Here is a 19,627-nt window from a genome sequence, read left to right as displayed (position 1 = left end):
TGCTTTTTGAAAGTGGGAGAGAATTGAGAATGCTGAAGGGAAAGAGAGCTAGTCAGAAGGGAGATGATGAAGGAAAGGAAGGCAGAATGTAACCAACCAACATGCCCCAGAGGAGACAGGAGGAGATGGCGCATGCTGACATCCTGATGTCCCTGTTCCTTGGTGGTGAGGAACAGGTAGATAAACGGGCTAGAAGATATTAGTAATCTCCAGGGGGAAAGGACACATGTTTGCATTTGCTAGGTAAATTTACGTTGCAAATCAACTAGAGATACCACCTAAGGGGCTCATCCTGTCAAGGGAATGATACAGTCTTTTTGTTTTCTTTGCATAGATGCAGACACGCACATAAGCACATTATCAGTCTAAGGTTTGCTTGTGTAGAATTTGTGTTAAACATAGAACAGAAGGAAGATATACATAAAGGAGCCATGAAGGAAAGCAGAAAGAAAGCCAGTCACCAGTTGTCCCACAGTGTAATTTGCATAAAGAAATAAATAAAATCTGCTTTTGCAAATTTTGTCATCTTTAAATTACTTCCCCCTGAGCTGGCTTGAGATTCAAACACCCTATCTTCTATGTATATTGACCAGAAACTACAGCAGTTGATGTCTATTCTCAGAAGGATGCACATACAATTTCTAAATCACAATGCCTTCATTATACTACAATGGGGAAAAAACATTTAATTTTTAAAATAATCTTGATCAGAACCTAGAACCCGTATGAATCTCTCCTTATTCACTGCCACATTATATCTAGACTTGAAGTATTTGTCAGACAATCTTGAACTTTCTTCTGCAAATACACTAAATCTCATTCCGGAATCAAGGCAAAATAATGAGCTGCATACATGGACCCCATCACGTTGGCCCTTAGAATTGCTGTGTTATGTTTTCCTTGAATATTAGGCTGTAGACCCCAATGGAGGCCATTTTAAGAAAGTCTAGTGAATTTCTCTTTCATATTTGCTGTGAATATTGCAGATGATACTCATTACACATCACACAATATCTCTTCACAAAGAACTATGGAAGTTTCTCTCTGAAGCATAGGAATTACTATACATTTGTCTAAGAATCTTTCCTAACCTTAAGAACACTGCATTTTACTTTATATTTTCCTTTTTTTGTGTCGATCACTCAAAGACTATAATTCCATTTGTTTCCCATCACTTCTAAGTATACATGAAAATTAATAGTATTAATTCATCATTAGCGTCTGCCAATTTTTATATCATTATTTTCATTATCTAGTTTAAGCTTACTGTGTTGTACTTTATGTCGTTTTGAGTATCACCTTAAATCTTCTTTGAAAGAAGGTGTGTAGATTTTTTTTAATTAAAAGGAATTACAGTAGGTTAAGGAAGAATTCTTCCTTAGATACAAGAATGAGTAATATGGAAAGAGGAGAATTGCTAAAGTAATAATAAGAGAGAAAAAATAATATAAATGCAGCCTTGGGTTAAAACCAACCCACCAGTTTCTTTCACTGGATACCAACCATTCTGGGATGGAGTTTGGTAGCAAATCTACTTCCTAATAAGAGAAGATGTCATTAGCACTCTTCTTAATACCCTGGAACTTCTTAGCAACAAGCACCAATCCTTAAGTTACGATAGGGGAAAAAATAGGAGTAGAATCCCATACTCAAGAGAAGGCAGAGAAGTCCAAAAGGCCCACTTTTTACTCTCTGGTCCCTTTTATGTTGGACCTTTCCATTCTTCTTCAATACACACTCCTTACACTTTCTTACAAGCTCATGGATAAATACCCAACGCTTCTGTTGCAAGCACATTTCCTGTTCAGAATCTGTTCTGGAGCCAGACTATATTTGTTTGAATCTCAGTTAGGCCATTTATTAGCCATGTAACTTTGTGCAGTTACATAACCAGTCTGTGTCTAGATTTCTCCCTCGGTATCTTCCTCAGAGGGGTTTGGAGAGTCAAATTAGTGTGGGTAAAGCCCCTGAATAGGCTCTGACATACAGTTAATATGTGATAATTATTTATTAAATAAAAATGAGTGCTTCAAAGGTTGACAACTTTTAGGAGACAGCTAGCTAATCTCAAAATCCCATCTGTTAATGCATTTACATCACTTCTTAAGTGTATGTGGACATTATTTTTAATAAGAATCTTTTGGAGAAAATGTCAAAAGCTCTCTCACCACTAAGATTTGCTTTATGGCATTGGTAGACAAAACTATCAACTGTCTTAAAATAATTCTAGGTTGGAGAAGAAGGACCTCAGAGTACTACCCATCCTCTTACTCCAAAAACTGTTCTCTAAAAACTAAAATAAAGCCATTATCTATTAGTGAATGTTGCTGTCATTTAAGTATAATTATCAATCTTAATTGAAGCTGTATAGCATTCAGTAGAACTCACTTTTCTGCTTATAACCATTCCTCTTACAAACTAGTACTTAAAGCAAAATAAGGATTCTAAGGATGATATTAATATGAAAATCAAATGAAATGTAAATAATAATAATAATATAGATTCCTTTGAAGATTCCCTTATACAGCGTATAAGGAAATTTAAGAAGATTAAATATGTTCTTACAGTTACATTTAAATCCAATGTATTTTAAGCCATATTTCATTAAAATATAAGTAGAAAATGTAGCAAAATGAATGTAAATGATTTTTTATATTTTTTCCTTGGTTTTAATTATGACTATTATTTATTTGAAAATAGGTACTTGATTTTTCATTTAGTTTTAGGGACAAAAAGGACTCCAGAGTCAAGATGATGGTTAAACTCCATGATACTTCTTGGCAAATATTATTCTAGCCACTGGCCTATGTTACAAAATCTCCAGTCCAACTATTCCCTGTGTCACAGGAAATCTGGAAACCTTGACCACTTGGGGGAGAAGAGCAGTTAATGGTTGGGAATGAGCCCTAACTACAGTGAAAACAATTCTTTTCAAGAGACCCCTACAGCTTTGTCCAACACTATGGGCCTTTTCAGTATAAAGGGAGTAAGCAAGACCTGTACCTCTAAGGTGCAAGTAGCCGGACGAGTTACACCCTGATGGGGGCTTCTCCCATTTCTTCTTTCTGCATTCAGATGAGCAGCAAAGTGCAGAGTTCTATTTCAGAGTTTTGAGTCTGTGGTCATTATGTCCATAACAATATCGAGTTAATTTTCTTAATATTTCTAATGAGGATTTTGTACAGTTAAAACTAATGCAGGCTAAAAAGAAGTATCTTTTAAATCAAAGATTTATGAAGTTTGAAAATTCCTTCAAAATGCATTCAAGAATCAAATGCTTTGGATTATAAAGCTTGTACATTTATGATACCTTATGGGATTTGGACATAATATGCCTTATTACCTTAATTATTATGCTTTACTTTATCTATAGACCTTCATTCCTACATTGGTTTTAAATATACTCAGCATTTAAATTTATCAGTTTAGTACTAAGATAGTAGGGACTTCCATTTTGGAATAAGCAATATATTTCTTTTTATCTGCAATCTGCTCTATTTCTTAGTTGAAACCACACCAATACAGCCCTGATCACACATTTAGCTCTGCTTCCTAGACACCCACCACTTCCCGAAACACAGGAGCCAGTCATCTTCAAAATATGGGCTTTTGTATCCAGTGGCTTGAGTATGCCTGGAAACACAGTCACATCTGTTCATTATGAAGTAGATAATCAGTAAAGTTTCTGGTGACCCCTTCACGTTAAAAACAAGGCCTTTTTCTCGGTTTCATTTTTCTTGGTAACGTTTGCCACCACCTAACATACCCTACGTTCTGTCCTTTTCTTATGCAGTCTCCTGTATTACCTACTCTATTCTTTTCCTTTCTTTTCCCGACTATAATGTAAGCTTCTTGAGAACACTTTTCCTTGAGCTACAAATCTTCAGCTATCACTGTGGCAGGCACTTTCCTGGACAACACAAGTGTGACATAACTGATATTGAATTGAAACCCACAAATCCGTACCCTCTCATAAGAAACAATTTCTTTCATCGACAGAAACAAGTGATGAAACCATTTCACAAATTACTTGGTTTGGAGCCACATCCTAAACCATATTTGATCCCATCCTTTAATTTAGTTTATAATCTCCTTCTTAAACCACTTTAATTCTTCTCATATCCATCAAAAGCATTCTTAAGCAGTTCATAATTTTATGATGAGTGTTTTTCACAGGGAAACAAAAGTAGCAAATGTATCACTTCTTGATTATGAAACTGCTCACTTCTGAAGCATGGCTGTGTTGGCCTCAGTCTAAACAGGTAACTTGCTTGCTTTTATCCACTCCAAAGCCCTCAACATTTATTTTTGTTCTTCAGAAATATGAAAACTTAGTACACATTTTGGAACTATGGCTTTGCATGCAAATAGACAAAACCCCAAGTTGAAAATCTACAGCACTATACAACAAAGTATGTAATTTGGTGTTTTGTAGGCTCTGATATCATTTATACTATACTTACTAAATTGAAGGATATAATTAGAGCTCTCAAAATAAAGCCTGTCAACACAAATAAAGAAATACATATAACAACCTGTTTTTTCTGGAATGTAAACTGTAGATAACACAAGGACATTAAAAAATTACAATCCCAATAAAAACTGCTAATATCTTAGGTTGCTTAGCATATGCATATTGAGAGGTTTATATGTGTTCTTTCATCAAATCCTCACTGTCAGCCCTTGACTCTATTATTATTCCAGGTTCACAGTTGAGAAAACAGAGGCTTACAGAGTTAAGTGACCTGCCTGTGGTCATACAAAGAAAGGGGCCAGCAGGGACCTGAGCGTAGATCCCAATGGCTTCACTGGTTTGACCTGAGAAAGGATGACACAAACGTCAAAGATGCATCTGGCTGAGGATTTCCGGGGAATGACAGCAGCAAGCCGTTTCATGTATCTTGCTCTCAGAACTGGAATGGCTGAGACTTAAGACACCTGACCAAAAATGGAGATGCACATCTTCAAGCAGATAGTAAAGAAGTTAGACGTAGATAAACTTTCAATTGCTGCTCCTGTGGAAGAGTTTTTAATTTTTTTTTTTTTTTGAGATGGGGTTTCACTCTGTCACCCAGGCTGGAGTGCCCTGGCGTGATCTTGGCTCACTTCAACCTCCAGCTCCTGGGTTTAAGCAATTCCCTGCTCCAGCCTCCCAAGTAGCTGGGATTACAGGCACACGCTACCCCGCCCAGCTAATTTTTGTATTTTTAGTAGAGACGGGATTTTGCCATCTTGCCCAGGCTGGTCTCGAACTCCTGACCTTGTGATCCACCTTCCTCAGCCTCCCAAAGTGTTGGGATTACAGGCATGAGCCATCCCACCCAGCTGGTTTAATTTTTATAGATGGGTCAGTAAAATGGCCATAATGGTTTCTGCTCAGAGCTCTCGTCAATAAAACCTGCTCTGGGAAGGGCAGTTGTCTGATAGCCTCAAGCTGTTGTACTTTTCGATCCAGTGTGGTGTTCATGCCCGACCACACTCTCTTCCACAGCCTCAGTCCCAAATGCCCCACTCTGGATGCCCTCAGCCAGGGATCAGGACAGGGGACCCTGATCAGGCTGTTCCTGTCCACCATTTGGTGTGGAGACTTCCCATGACATAAGAAATACATAGTCACACATCACTAATGACCAGGATATATCCTGAGAAATGCCTCCTGAGGTGATTCTGTCATTGTGTCAACATCAAAGAGTGGACATACACAAACCTAGATGGTGTAGCCTGCTACACACTGAGGCTACATGCTATACAACCTATTGCTCCTAGGCTATAAACCTGTACAGCATGTTATGTCCTGAATAATGTAGGTAACTGTAACAAAATGGCTGTTCATCCGTTTCATTTTAAAAAATGAGTAAACATGAACAAAGCATTTCCATGAGTCCCATGAGTCAATCTAGCAAATAATTAACCTCGAAAAGCAGGTCCTGGGAACTCTCAATGTATAGTTACCAGAAGCTCCAGAAGCCCAGACTTACTATTGGCATTGGAATGGAGGGACAGTCTTGTGAGACTGAGCCCTTCATCTGTGGGACCCACCACTAGCTCCAGGTGGACGGTGTCAGAATTGAGTTGAATTGTTCGCCCCCAAGTCGGAGTCCTCTAAGAACTGCTTGGTGCTTGGGGAAAACTCCCTACACATTTGAGGAATGTGTTTGTTGAGAGTACAGCAGGATAAAAGCATTAGTTTACTTATTTTTATTTTTTTTTATTGTACTTTAAGTTCTGGGGTACATGTGCAGATCTTGCAGGACTGTTGCATAGGTACACACATGCCATGGTGGTTTGCTGCCTCCATCCCACTCATCACCTGCACCAGGCATTTCTCCCAATGTTATTCCTCCCCAAACTCCCTGCTCCCTGCTGTCCCTCCCCTAGTCCCCCACCCCCCAACATACCCCAGTGTGTGATGTTCGCCTCCCTGTGCCCATGTGTTCTCATTGTTCACCACCCGCCTATGAGTGAGAACATGCGGTGTTTGGTTTTCTGTTCTTGTGTCAGTTTGCTGAGAATGATGGCTTCCAGGTTCATCCATGTCCCTACAAAGGACACGAACTCATTGTTTTTATGGCTGCATAGTATTCTTTTTCCTACTATTATACACTTCCCATCAACCTGGCTAAGACTTTCTCCTAACTGCACTGCAGTCGGAGGCTCTCCCATCCTTCATTCCTTCCCCTCTCCCTTCACCGGGTGCCACCCGTGCTGGGGTTTTGAGGCCCTCTCCATCTACTCATGCTCCCCTCCCCTTTATCCTTTGCAGGCGTCTGCCTCCATCCCAATAAATTTCGTGCACCTCTAAATCCACCTTGGGGTCTGCTTCTCAACAGACATATTTGCTTATGAAAATAAAACTTTTAGAATATTTGCAGTATCTAAGATTGTCTAATAGAATACCTAATTAATGCCTACTAGAATGCATAATATATATCTACGTGCATCCTTCCGTTTAATAGCTAAACATGTTCATTCATTTTGGAATAGATCCATGTTAATTGTGTGGAAATACAAGGAAGCAGCGTCTTGTTTCTAACAAGACAGAGAATGTATTTGCACAACAATCTCATGCACAACTGTACAAAGGTGTAGCCATGTATTTAAAATATCGTAGATGTTTTTGTAGACACTGGCATAATATTTAGATGAAGCCACATGTAAAGAAATCAGCCGATTTCTAAAAATAGGCATTTTAGCTCAGCTTTTGCTACAACACACGAGATAGCAACAAATCCATTTCCATTTGTTATTTGGAATTAGCTATTATTTTGCATTGATAAACATTGTAAGGTAGGAATAAAAGATGACTAGTTTAAAGTTTTCCTCTCCCTTGTCTCGTAAATAAAACTGAAATATAATGGAGAGGTCAAATTATCTTCACGACAGCATATTGAGCTTGAAGTTTGAAGGGCTTCTGAGCTGAAATGTCTAGTCTCTCCTAGTCTCTCGTCTCATTCCCCAGCATTTAATTAGAAGCAAGCCTAAATACAGAAAGAGTATGTTTTATCTTTTTAACTTTCACTGCTTTCTGGAATAGGAATGAGTTTCCTTTTAAATATAACTGTCAGATATTAATCTACAGTTCTGCTACCATTTATACTCCCTTTGGGTAATGAATTTGACACATTCATTAATTCTTTGTTTGGAGACATCAAGCAATAGATTCGGATGGATCCTACATTATTACACTAAGCTTCCATCTTGATGAAATCTGTTGGTTGCAGTGAAAATTCATATTGGAAGTATTAGAACATACTTAGAATCCTGCTTGGTGGTTATTCAGGTAGAGATTTTTAAAACTGAAAACTACCTTTAAAATCTGGGCTTAATGAAGCAATTAATTTCCAGAATTCCTGAGGTCTTTTTCTCATTACAGTCTGAACCTCCTGGAACTGTCACCAGCCACTTATTGCTGTAGATATTCGTGGTTGGGTAATGAGAGTAACTGTTAATTGTTTCATAATAAATAATATAAACTTTTTATAGATACAAATTAGAATTGGCATCTACATAGGGCGGGTGATTTCTGTGACACGAGTGGGAACCCAAACCAATGTTAAAAGTAATTCAGTCAGTAAATATTCACAGCTCTTAACACGTGAATAGCTTTTCCTGTCGAGTGGCCTAAATGAGGTTGATATATAAAGTACCTGAATTATAACAATAGGATATCAGCATACATTACATAGTTATAAGAAATCAATAAACACCATTTTTTAAAGGATGCACATATTTTATGGATAGTATATTTAAGCAGCAATATTATATAATGTAAGAAGAACTACAGATACAGCATAATTTGTTTAAAGTCCTTTTTTTAATTTAAAAATATATTGCATTTTAATCAAATTTGTAACTATTTAAAAATATAATGAAATAGGTATTCTAAAATAATCTATTATAAAAGGCAATAGAATTTAGAAAAACAAGATCACACATTTTATATATATGTACATTTTTAATTACTTATATATTTTGCATTCAATAATATTTCTGTGTTAAGATGTGTTTTAAATTTCTTCCCATCTTTGGCTGGATGTTTCCCTACTAGTTATTAAGTTAAATTTATTAAAAATATCTTATTAAAGTTTGAAATCCATATTCAGTTGAATATCTGATTAAAAAATACATTCCAGACAGTTTCAAGTGCTCTACATGTGTGAATGTATCTAATCCGTATGGTACCAGTGGAGTGAGTACTACTATTATTCCTGGTACACCAATGGGGAAACTGAGGCACAAGAGCTGAAGTTGTGGCCCCTCCATGCCAAACCAGGTTCTGAATCCCCATTCTTAGCTCCTGAGCCTGTCCTCTCAACACCCTGCAATGCCAGCTCTCCATATTCTTGACCTGATCCTTCTCTTCTTGCCTAAATACTAATTCTTGGCAATAACTCTTGGTATTGTCTGATAAAATTTAAAAATTTAATTCCATAGAATTATAAAACATAAGCTGCTTTAATTTACTTCAAATTCAGACTATTATGGTGAACTTGGTTCACTGAGCATTTCTTATTATTCGGATTTGTTTTAGGAACAGGTCACACTCCAGCCTCGTGTGCAGTGGCATGACACCAGCCCACTTCAGCCTCCAATCCCTGAGTTCAAGTGATCCTCCCATCTCAGCCTCCTGAGTTGCTAGGACTACAGATGCATGCCACCACACCTGGCTAAGTTTTTAACTTTTTTTTTTTTTTTTTGTAGAGATGGGGGTCTCGCTGTGTTGCGCAGGCTGGAGTGGAATGTCATGATCATAGCTCGTGTCAGCCTTAAACTCCCAGGCTCAATTGATTCTTCTGTCTTGGCCTCCCAAAGTGCTGGCATTACAGGTACAAGCCGCCATGCCTGGCCTTCACTAGGCATTTACTGGGACTATAATAGATGACGCTCAAATTTAAAACTGATCCTGCTCCTTGAACACTGATTTTATGTATTAGTTCATCACTATAATGTAATTTTTAGGATCAGATCTACAAATATTCTGTTTTGTAAGTCATACCTCAATAGTGGTTGAGAAGAATGATTTAAAAAATTTAAGGAGAGATACGTAATCAACCAAAGTTATTCATATCTTACAGTTTCAAATAATACAAACTGAATATATAACCAATGTGAGCATTTGCAAACCTGAGTTATATGAAACACCTACTTTAACCAGCACGGGACCCTCATGCATTGCCAAGAAAGTCTGTCCTGCTTTTTTTAATAAAGGTGTTTTTATACCTAGAATCATTAATTTTTTTCTAAAAATTTCCAACTACTTACTATTGAAAGTAGAGTAAATACAAACTTACTTTTCAAAACCATATTTATTCTCTCTACCGCTAACCTTGTCATAAAGGAAATTATCCGTCCAGACTAAATCAAAGTCAGTCCTAAAATTAACATACTGAAATCACAGGATTATTTAATGATGTAGCAGAAATGGCAGTATTTCATATTGTTTAATGTCACTGACAAGAAGCAACATATAGAAAAATAAGATAAAAAGAATAGACACAAACTAGAAAACTATAATTCATTCTACAAATTTTAGCTCAGCATTTATTTTTCATGGCAGGCTCCATGCTAGACTCTAGTATTAAAAATGAGTAAGATACAGCTCTTGCCTCATAGGTGTTTGTAGTCTAGTGGCCAGAGAAAGACAGGTAAATAAATTGCTAAAATGTGGTGTGATGACCCTGCCCTTGCAGGAGGAGACGCAGTGAACATGGTCATTACTGCCTAGAACTGGCAGAAGTGCAGAATGACGCAGTTTCTCTAGGGGCCCATTTGGCAATGTATTTCAAAAGTATAAAAAATGTACGTGCCCAGGAATTCTAGGAATTTGTCCTGCAGAAATAGTATTAGATGTGCACAAGAATAATTTATAAGAATGATTTCATGCTTTGCTTATATTTTAAGAAGTCCAATGGCCAAAAAAAGAGGAGCTTTTATATTAATTATGCTATAAATCTGTGATGAACTATGAAGATCTGAAAATCATGTTTCATAAGAATAAAGATATGAAAACATGGATATGATTTAATATTGAGAGAGAATATAAAAGTATACAAATAAATTCCTAAGTTGGTTTTGTTGCTACTATTGTTTGTTCTTTGGAGGGGAAATATGAATTTGCAGAAAATAAAACTGGAAGGAAATATAGCAAAATGCTATTGACATTTATTCCTAATTCAAGGAGTTAAGATATTTATTTTCACCTTTTTATTTGTGTATTTTTCCATAAGGTTCTTATGTTACATTTACAATCAACAAATAATATTTTTAAAGCAAGAGATAACTAAAAATGCTTTGGAGGAAAACTTCAGAGGGAATGCTTGAAATGAGCATAGAAGGATAACAAGACTCTCACAGGGAGGAGAAAGGGCAAAACGTGTCCTTGACCAAGGCAATAATGTGCAAAAACAGTCATGAGATGCTGAAGACAGTGGTATCAATCCCTATATTGTCAACCGGTCCAGGGCACCCATACAATTCTAAATTAAGACAACATAATTTGAAAGCTTGAACTCTACCCCCAGTAATTCACATTGCTTAAGTGATCACCTTCCTAACACGCAGGGACTTGAATTTAGGTCTTTTTCCAAACCTATGTCTCTTTCCACTTCACTTTGCTATAGTGCCCCATGATGCAATTTTATACACACTCACAACATGCATGCACACACACACACACACACCAGAAAGTGACAATTCATCCTAAATAGAAAGCTGAGAAAATCAGATCTTACCTTTAAGTACAGTAAAGACTATAAATAACTAATTTTTATCTTAGTAGCATCTATTCTACTTAATACAAAAGAGAATTTGGAACCATCTGCAAATTTCACCTCTTAGCACTTTTACTTTTGGTCCAAACCAAAGTTGCTACCTAGATGAATTAATAAAATAGAGTATAAGAAAATCATTTTCTAAATAGTACCCACCTTTCCATTTTTAAAGTATCCTACAAGCTCTTAAATTGACCTTTATCGTCACCTCCTTTGCAAGTTTAATGAGTGTTGGATTGGATTGTTGCAGTTTTTATCTAGTAATTTTCTTTTGTTCTTTTATTAAATGATCAGCTAAAACACACTTTTCTTAAAAAAAAAAAAAAAACTTGCTTGATTATTGCATTACTAAATGCCTATATAGAGTTAAATATACTAAAATTATAGTAATAATGTCTTCGGGGTTTGACCAGACAAACTAAATTGAGCTGTCATAAGCCCCCTTAATTTATTTGCACAGCAGAATTGTAAATGCAGCAGAAAACAGCTTACTGTAATGTAAACAGAGTTTTCCATGTTCTGCGCACAGGACAAGTTTATTTAATGTAATATATTACACTCACCCATCATTGCTACCTTTCAGTTTATACTTTTATGGTAACAAACGGTTATAATAAACAGAGCCGTTGTGTTAAAATCAAATAGAAGGCTAGGTATTCATTCTCTAGTTGAAGAAAGATCTGATATTCCACAACTTCACGCTTTTTGATATTAAAGACTTCAGACCACGGTATTTAAACTTTCTGTATATAGCGCATCCTCTAGTCTCTGTTTTCATGCTGTACCTGATTTTAAGATTGAAAAAAAAAACAAAAACAAAACAAAAACAAAAAACTATTCAGTGTAGTAATAATTATTATCAATAGTTCTGTCCCTTTTAAATTGCCTTGTAACTACAGCCTACAGTAATATTTTAGTCATGAGGAGAGAAATCTGTTAATATATTATTTTAAATGTTTATAAGAAACTATTTACTTCAGTTTTTAGACAACTTGGGGAAAGTTTTCTTATATGAGATAAAATAGAGCTCAGATCTATTACAAACTTGATAGAGTGTTCCTGTTTTAAAAAATCAATTATCGGCCGGGCGTGGTGGCTCATGCCTGTAATCCCAGCACTTTGGGAGGCCAAGGTGGGAGGATCATGTGATCAAGAGATCGAGCCCATCCTGGCCAACATGGTGAAACCCCGTCTCTACTAAAAATATAAAAATTAGCTGGGTGTGGTGGTGTGCACCTGTAGTCTCAGCCGCTTGGGAGGCTGAGGCAGGAGAATTGCTTGAACCCGGGAGACGGAGGCTGCAGTGAGCCGAGATCGCACCACTGCACTCCAGCCTGGTGACAGAGGGAGACTCCGTCTCCCAAAAAAAAAAAAAAAAAAAAAAAAATCAATTATCTTTCCCCAAACCTCATAATAAATATTACATGTCATTCCTCAACTTGGCACATTCAATCTGAACAATTATTGAATGGAATCTATTCTAGACTCCAACCTAACATATTAATAATTTAATAAGCACATGTTACTTCATATATAATCATTTTAAAGTTAACAATCTCACTAGTCATTGACTAAAACTCCTCTAAACTAGAAAGTAAATTTTATAGAAACATTGCGTCTCCCTTATAGAACTAACAATAGATATCCTGATGGAGGTAGATTTAGAAAAGAGAGATTCATTGAGCATTTATTATGTTGTTTACTATTAATGTTGCCATCGTTATTATGTTGTCACTATGTGCTAGGCCATTTCCTGTGTTGTCTCATTTAATCCCCCAAAACCACTTTATTATTATTATTATTTCTTTTTTTTTTTTTTTGAGACGGAGTTTCGCTCTTGTTACCCAGGCTGGAGTGCAATGGCGCGATCTCGGCTCACCGCAACCTCCACCTCCTGGGTTCAGGCAATTCTCCTGCCTCAGCGTCCTGAGTAGCTGGGATTACAGGCACGCGCCACTATGTCCAGCTAATTTTTTGTATTTTTAGTAGAGACAGGGTTTCACCATGTTGACCAGGTTGGTCTCGATCTCTTGACCTCGTGATCCACCCGCCTCGGCCTCCCAAAGTGCTGGGATTACAGGCTTGAGCCACCGGACCCGGCCCCAAAACCACTTTATAAGCTGTGGTCTTCGGTTTAACCATGAGAACAATGAGGTTGGAAGAGCTTGAATAATTTGTCCAACATTATGTCATCGTGAAATGGTAGAACCCAGACTGGAATCCATGTCTGTGTAAACTGAAGTGCTTGTTTTGTTGAGGACAAAGTGCTGGATTGAGTTTATTCGCAACAATGTGGCTGGGTGGTTCTAGCATTGAATGATGACATATCAAACCCAGACAAAAAACAAGAAGATATTAAAAGGGACATGGATGCTAAGAAAAATGCCCCAATTCATAATACCAACTCCAAGGATGCCTTCTCAATAAATGTATTCTAATTTAATGGCTCTCCTTACCTACCTGAACCAAAAAATTCTGGTCTGTTAACAAAATTTCTAGATATTTCTGTTTGTGTTCTTGGTACCCAGGTGCTTTTCAAGAAAAAAATCTATGTAATTTCTTTTCTTCTGGGACTTTCCTTCCTGCCATTCTCTCTCTCTTCCAAAATTCTTGAGATAGTGTAAGAAAATATACATAGAGACAAACTCGTAAAGGTGACTTTACTTAATCCTCTCTTCCTGTATTTTTTTCTTACAAAGTTTCTTAAGATGTTTTTCTAAAACAATATTTTTAATACTGAGCTGTCATGAATCCTCATTTTCTTATGTCTAACAGAAAAATATACTGCCAGCCCTATCTTACAAATTATTCTGAAAAAAAAAATTAAATACTTTAGTGAATATTTGAAAATGCTAATCAAATTTGAGTTGGTGATGATACTGATTGCAGGTACACATGATCATGAATTAGATTCCAATTAAATAATATTTGCAAAGTACTGAAAAACTGAAAGAAATAAAAATTGCTTAGAGGCCTGTTACTCAAAGATAACCATTAACAGTAACAAAATCCTTTTATTCTTAATATCATTATTTTAACTATTTTAAATAGTTTTTGCATCCTACTTTATTTCTTTAATGATATTTTGTGAATATTTTCCATGCTGCTAAATAAACATTACTAACATCTTTCAAAATGTTCCCTTAGAACCACTGTTTACCTAACCACTCCCCATTTCTAAATAGATATTTTGATTGCACCAACTTTCCACCACTTCAAATAGTGCTGAAATAAAAATGCACATTGCCTTCATCATACTTAATATTATTTCAGTAGTACAGGCCCTCAAATGTAGACTTTCACATTGATAAGTTGTTTTTTCAATGGATTGCACCATTTATATTCTTGTTGATCATGCATGAGCTAACCCATTTCACTGCAAATTGACAGTCACTAAATATCAAAAATCTCTGCCTTATTTGCCAAGTGAAAAAGTAGCTAGCTCCTGATGGATTTAATTTGCATTTCTAAGTTGTAATGTTTTTGTTTTCTTTAGACATTTTCATTGCTATTTAGTAATGACCACATATATTGATCACTAATCTATGTGGTGCTTACCGATTTCTTAGCAGATTAATTGATACCATTATCTAGTAAAAACTTCAATATATGTTCCCTATAGTTTGCTACAAATCATACTCAGCTTCTTTGGCTCCTAATTTGATTTCTTATTCAGTTTAAGAGTTCTAAATATGAATGCATTCAACTCTATTTGTCTTTGCTATTTGTTCTGTCTTGAAGGTTTAGAAAGTGCATGCCATTCAAGATGTCATAATTAATTCAATTTCTTCTATTTTTAAATGGGTCAGTACCCTCTGTAGTTAGCAGCTTTGCCTTCATTTCCCACTATACTATTCCTTCATGGCAGATACTATGTCTTTTATCTCTGGATTCACCACTGCCGAGTAGATAGCATTCATATTTACTGGCTCGATGGATGGATGATGATAGTAATAATGATAGCTAATATTATTTGACTTCTTAATCAGCACTATTCTTGAAACAGTGTTCTAACCACTTTTATAAACATTAGCTTGCTGGTGCATTAAATCTTCTATTGTTAACCACATTTCTGCAACAATCCTGAAAAGAGAAATCCACCTTATGAAGTCTCCTTTTCTAATGAAGGGGCATTGAAAGATGATTGTCAAACTTCTACCTCCATGCCACACCTTAGATGGTGGCTACACAGTCCACCTGCAACAGAGGCATGTGCAAAGTGCTATGAAACATTAATGCCATTCTGTTTCCATTCTGGCTACTATTGTGAATCCATTTTCTCACCCCAAGCTCAGATGCCCAAGTCCTGAAACTTCTCTGCCACAGGGCTGACCACTCTCTGTTAAATTCCATATATATTTTCCCTTCGTTAGTAGAAAGAAAATCACGAGGGTGCTAAGAAGGTAAATGGAAAAATAGGTAACACCTGGCACCCGGTATGAGCTCAATCAGGCTTATCCATTCTCATCAACATCATTATTAGACCAGCTAGCATTGCCCAAGTATTCATTCTTTATCCTCTGCCACATTAGACACAATTTGGAAGACAAAAAAGTATTTCACATCCACATGGTTCAACTTCCTCAATTTTCACGTTTTCTTCAACATTACAATTGTATTATCATTCATTATCATCCCTCCAATGTCCACAATCTCAATGTTGCCAAATCCAGTGGCCCACTGCACAAAAGGAAATCATCTGTCACGCTGTTGATCTGCCGACCCTTCTCTCTTCTCTGTCTTTACTGCCAGAGACCTCAGTAGCATCTCTGTTCTTTCTTTTACCATCTCTGCCCCTACAGGTAAACAACTATCAAATCCAATCTCTTTACTTTAGAGAGACGGTTTTCCTCTTGTACTCCCACTCTTTTAGTTCATCTCATTCTTCTGGGCCACTAAGAAACACAATATTCTCTGGTCTTTTTAATTTTTCTTATGTCATACATTTTGTATTTGTTTGCTAGCTATTAGGTTGATGCAAAAGCAATCCCGGTGTTTGCCATACTTTCAATTACTTCTGCACTGAACTAATATAATTCTGATTGTATCATCTAGTGGATTTCCACATTCCCCTCCCCACGTTCCCTTCCAGTCTTATATCTTCCTTTGTATTCATCATATTTGACTTCTCTCCTTGACAAAGTCCTATTCACCCTTCAGGTCCCAGCTCCCCTGGCAGGGCCTCAAATGGTCTTTCTTATTCCCTCCAGCACAAATTAATTGCTTCCTATTTAATAAATCCCTAGTATTTTATATACTCCCCATTTATTCAAAATATTTTTTATTACTGTTGTGTATGAAATGTCTGCCTCTATTATATTGTAAAATGTCTTGTTTATCTTTGTGTGATCTATGGTAACCCAGTGGTATATGCGTGTTCTTTAACACTCTTCGACCTCACTGTAAAAGAGCAAGGAATTTAAAATATACGGAGACAGAATAGGATAGGATGGGCTTTTGCATTTTGTCTGGTGCATACTAATTCTGTGACTCCTGAAGAAGGACCCACAACCAGCTTCAGGCATTTTCCTCATCACCAAGGCAGGGCCATTACAACGAAGCTGAGTGGTTCTGGAAAGACCCAGAGATGGCACACGACACGCTGGGCCTGGTGCCTGACTCCCAGTACTCAAAAATTGTGCTGCAATTACTAAGAGCAGACACCTCATAAGCTACTTTATTTGGTAAGCATTAAATAAGACAATAAATGTAGATGGACTTCGAAAACTATAAAATCTGAAACACATATTTCACACAAAGGGTGAAGAAAGACTCGAATGAATGTTTGTGGATTTCAATTCTCTTCTACTCTTTCTCAAATTTTCTCTGATGAGTGAAGTTTCACTCAACTAATTTTGGGTATATCTAGCCTTCGAGGAGTTAAAATATTATACTGACTAATGCTAAAATGAAGAAAAGTATTTCTCTTAAGATTTTCATTTTCTAAGCATTTCTTCAGAGTCTTCATTAAAGTAAGCACTTTCCAGCAAAATAGTCTGGATTTATTATTTCCAGCATTCCATGTCACAGGCACTTTAAAGAGCCGGAAAAATCTTATCCTAGCAGCAGTTTTTCTTCACAGACACTTTGATGTGACCTTTGCAGTTCCAACTTGATTGGTGCTTACATAAATGGAGGTTACTGGCAGTTGTTTCCCTCCAGATTCGATGTTCTCATAATTATTTAGAGAAATTGATATCAATTTTGCATTTGTGACACTACAAAGAGAAGCGTTCCTTTGCAAACTGTAAGAAACTTGAATAGGAAATATTCATTTTAATACCCTATCAGGAGAGTCTATGATGAAAGACAAGTTATACAATCATGGGATTATTCCTCAAACACACAACTGCTATAATCACACACGCGCAAAGACAAATACTGTAAATTCACTTCAAATATTTTTATGTAAGAACGATTACCTCAGACTTTTGTAATTCACTATTAAACGAAATAAAATAAGCTTTGTTATTTCACTATAAATTAAATCCATAAAACCATCACGCAGTAATACTTTGCACAACCAAATAAAAATGTTCAGGATAGGTGGCTCTTTTAAATTAAAATTGGTATTTTATCCTTATTTGTAAATACGTTTATTAAAATATCAGACTTGATTAAATTGCAGACCTTGTTTCTTCCACCCCACAACTCAAGGGCCTGTGCACAGGAAAAGCCAATGTACTCACTGCCAGACAGAGTAATTCACTCAGCACTGAGATTCACCAGAAAAGACGCCACTTGAACTCCTAGAGTGAAAAGAGCATTTTGTTTCTTTTCCCATATCTGTTGACTATGTGAAAATGCTTGAGTATCTGCCACTTCTGAGGCCCTTGTAAACTTAAAAATAAGGCCTGAGTCATAAGATTAATCAACTTTTACAAATTCCCTGCTTATATTTTTCTCTTCTCTAATCAGAACAAAATAGTTAAAGTATGCACTCTCAGAACAACCTCAAAGAGTCTCATCCAAATTCCCCACTTACGTTTGAAGTTCTCATGGGCAGGGTAAAGAAATATCACTTGCTCTGGCCTCAGACACACTGGCTTCCAGGAGAGACCATCTCTCTCACCGTGAAAAATTTGTAAACACTACAAGGAAAAAAAAAAGCTTTCTCTAGATACATATGCATCAAGAACATATATGTATTTTGGCCGGGTGTGGTGGCTCACACTTGTAATCCTGGCACTTTGGGAGGCTGAGATGGGCAGACTGACTGAACTCAGGAGGTTGAGACCAGCCTGGGCAACATGGCGAAACGCCATCTCTACTCAAATACAAAAAATCAGCTGGGCATGGTGGCAGGTGCCTATAATCCCAGCTACTCAGGAGGCTGAAGCACGAGAATTGCTTGAACCTGGGAGGCGGAGGTTGCAGTGAGCTGAGAAGTGAAACTGTCTCAAAAAAAAAAAAAAAAAGAAAAAAAAAGAACTAACATGTATTCAAACTGTCTTTAATGACAAACAATTTTAGACGACCTGTTGACACGGAACCTTGTTATGGCAACTGAAGCATTTGAGAAAAGATACGTATTATGTACAGTTTGAAAATTAATATGTGGTCTATCTCCTTTCTAAGTATAAATTAAATTCAAATAATACTGCATGCTTAAAACAGAAATTATATGTTTGGAATTTTATTTTAATTTGTCTTAAACATTTAGTTGCTATCAAAGATTTTTAAATCCTTCACATCTGTGCTTGGTAATTGAGGTAAGAGTTCAGCTGATAAGAAGTATATGGATTCTTACACACAAACAGCTTTATAACAAATTGGTCACAGCAAGGTTTGAAGCAGAATTTTGTTTCATTTATAATTATTAGCTACAACTATACAAAATTGGCAAAAGCATTAACCACCTGAGAAAGCCTTTCCCAGTCTCCTCCAAGGGCTTATTTGAAAGAATCTTCAGTGCCTTATTTTATCACAGGTCAGAAACGACTTAACATTTACATCGTCTATGTCCATGGACCTTTCCAAATGTGCTAACAGTTGGTTTTGCCCACCCTTCTCCTGCATGTGAACGAAGTCAGTCTCTTGGTTTGCAGACAGTTATGTAAACTATACATCCGTTAATTCCTGCACTCTCAATTTGCAGATGCAGTTCTTCTCAAATGTAGAGAAATATTGGAATTTCTGTATGAGAAATGAAACAATGGAAATGTCAACTCACCCTCTGACCTTTTATAGGGACAAAAGATATTAAAACATCTTAGTAGATAATGATGAAAAGTACAATTGTCTAAGACCTTACTTAGAATGGCACAGAAAAGCATGCAAACAAACTCCAATTTAGGTAATGACTGTGTTATTGTTTGCCTTTTTCTTTTGTCTTACTTTTGTTTAACTTATCCGGA

The 19,627-nt window shown here is 36.5% G+C and overlaps 1 protein-coding gene across 10 annotated transcripts in view; it reads right to left on the bottom strand.

The window, feature by feature from the left end:
- CHRM3 (cholinergic receptor muscarinic 3) overlaps positions 1-19,627 on the bottom strand; it is a 490,492-nt gene that overhangs the window by 421,026 nt on the left and 49,839 nt on the right. Inside the window, exon 1 of one of the 10 annotated variants that reach the window (XM_012443746.2) lies at positions 18,256-18,334. The exons of the other annotated variants lie outside the window; for them this stretch is intronic. The gene's annotated coding sequence lies outside the window, so the exon portion shown is untranslated. Of the gene's footprint in view, positions 1-18,255; positions 18,335-19,627 lie in introns of those variants that run through there. 10 annotated transcript variants of the gene reach the window in all.

Source organism: Aotus nancymaae, unplaced genomic scaffold (assembly GCF_030222135.1).
Source record: "Aotus nancymaae isolate 86718 unplaced genomic scaffold, 86718_ANA_hifiasm-v0.15.2.pri h1tg000032l_0, whole genome shotgun sequence".
NCBI lineage: Eukaryota > Metazoa > Chordata > Mammalia > Primates > Aotidae > Aotus > Aotus nancymaae.
This window is presented reverse-complemented; position numbering and strand designations above follow the sequence as displayed.